We start from the raw sequence: 2,150 nt of genomic DNA on the forward strand, positions 1-2,150 counted from the left end.
CACCCCCGCCGCCCTCCTACAAAAACACAAGACTAGTTGTGGTTGGTAGGGACACATGCAAATGCACTTGGGGTCGACACCTACAGTTGCAAGCCTACTGCCGAACATGCAGTTGCAACCATGTTGGAAAGCATGTAGTTGCATGCCTAATATTGGACATGCAACTCCCACCTTCCAACAAAACAAAACAACCAGTTGCAACCATGTTGGAAGGCATGCAGTTGCAGTCCGGTGGTGACAGTTGCAATTGCATGCCTAGTATCAGACTTGCAACTCCCACCTTCCCACAAACAAATAGACTAGTGGCGACCATGTTGGGAGATTTTAGATGCAATCGGGGGTGACAGTGGCAGTTGCATGCCTAGTACTGGACTTGCAACTACCTCACCCCCGCCGCCCTCCAACAAAAATGCAAGGCCGGTTCGGGTTGGTAGGGAGACATGCAAATGCAGTTGGGGGCAACACTTGCAGTTGAAAGCATACTGTCGGACATGCAGTTGCAAACATGTTGGAAGGCATGCAGTTGCGAGGTGGGGGTGACAGTTACAGTTGCATGCCTAGTATCAGACATGCAACTCCCACCTTCCAACAAAACAAAAGGACTAGTTGCGACCACTTTGAAAGGCGTGCAGTTCGCAGTCAGGGGTGACGACTACAGTTGCATGCCTAGTATGACACATGCAACTCCTACTTTCCAACAAAACAAAAAGACTAGTTGCAACAACATTAGCAATGGTGCAATTGCAGTTGCGGGTGACAGTTGCAGTTGCATGCCTAGCACTACACTTGCAATTACCCCCTCCCCCGACTTGCAACTAACTCACCTCCAATCTCTCTTTCCCCCTCCAACAGAAACACAAAGCCGGTTGCAGTCGGTAGGGAGACATGCAGTAATAGTTGGGCGCGACACCTGTAGTTGCAAGCTACTATCGGACATGCGGTTGCAGTCATGGGTGACAGTTGCATGCCTAGTATCGGACATGCAACTACCCCCCATTTGCAACTACCTCACCCCCTCTCTCCTCCACCACCCTACGACAAAAACACATGGCCTATTCTGGTCGGTAGGAAGATATGCAATTACAGTTGGGCATGAGACTTGTAGTTGCAAGCCAACTAACGGACATGCGGTTGTAGTCGGTGGTCATAGTTGTAGTTGCATGCCCAGTATCGGTCATGCAATTCCCCAAAAAAACTAGTTGCATCCCTTGTTGGAAGGCATGCAATTGCAGTTGGGTTGTGACCATTGCAAGTGCATGCCTACTACTGGACATGCAAATGCCCTCCTCCTCAGACTTACAACTACCCTACTCCTCACCCTATGACAAGAAAGGCCTGGGAAAATACAACAAAAACCTACAAAAGCCCCTAGCTGTGGGTCGAGTTGGCATTGGGTCGGGCCCCCAAGGGTGCAAGTGCAACTACAAAATCCTGGGGAAAAGCTCCCGGGTTGTGAGTCAAGCGTTGACTAGCAACTTGGGCACCTACAAAATCCTAGGAAAAAGCTCCCAGGATGTGAGTCAAAAGGTTGACTTGCAACTCAGGCTACTACAGAAATGTATGAAAAGCCCCTAGTTGTGAGTCGAGGGGTGACTTGCAAATTAGGGGCAACTACAAAAACCTATGAAAAAAATCCTAGTTGTGAGTCAAGGGTTGACTTGCAACTAGGGCAGTTACAAAACTATGAAAAGTCTCCCTAGGAGCATGTCGATACTTGACATGCAACTAGGTCGGGGGCTTGGGGTGCAACTACAAAAGCCTACGAAAAAGTCTCAACTATGAGTCAAGGGTTGACTTCCAACTAGTTGGCAGTCAAGCGTTGACTAGCAACTTGGGCACCTACAAAATCCTAGGAAAAAGCTCCCAGGATGTGAGTCAAAAGGTTGACTTGCAACTCAGGCTACTACAGAAATGTATGAAAAAGCCCCTAGTTGTGAGTCGAGGGGTGACTTGCAAATTAGGGGCAACTACAAAAACCTATGAAAAAAATCCTAGTTGTGAGTCAAGGGTTGACTTGCAACTAGGGCAGTTACAAAACCTATGAAAAGTCTCCCTAGGAGCATGTCGATACTTGACATGCAACTAGGTCGGGGGCTTGGGGTGCAACTACAAAAGGCTACGAAAAAGTCTCAACTGTGAGTCAAGGGTTG

General features: G+C 48.4%; 1 protein-coding gene across 2 annotated transcripts in view; it reads right to left on the reverse strand.

Annotated features, from left to right (window-relative positions):
• LOC119280617 (protein NRT1/ PTR FAMILY 5.10-like) overlaps positions 1 to 2,150 on the reverse strand; it is a 12,967-nt gene that overhangs the window by 2,838 nt on the left and 7,979 nt on the right. The window lies entirely within an intron of this gene.

Source organism: Triticum dicoccoides, chromosome 1A, assembly GCF_002162155.2.
Source record: "Triticum dicoccoides isolate Atlit2015 ecotype Zavitan chromosome 1A, WEW_v2.0, whole genome shotgun sequence".
In the NCBI taxonomy this organism is placed as follows: Eukaryota; Viridiplantae; Streptophyta; class Magnoliopsida; order Poales; family Poaceae; genus Triticum; species Triticum dicoccoides.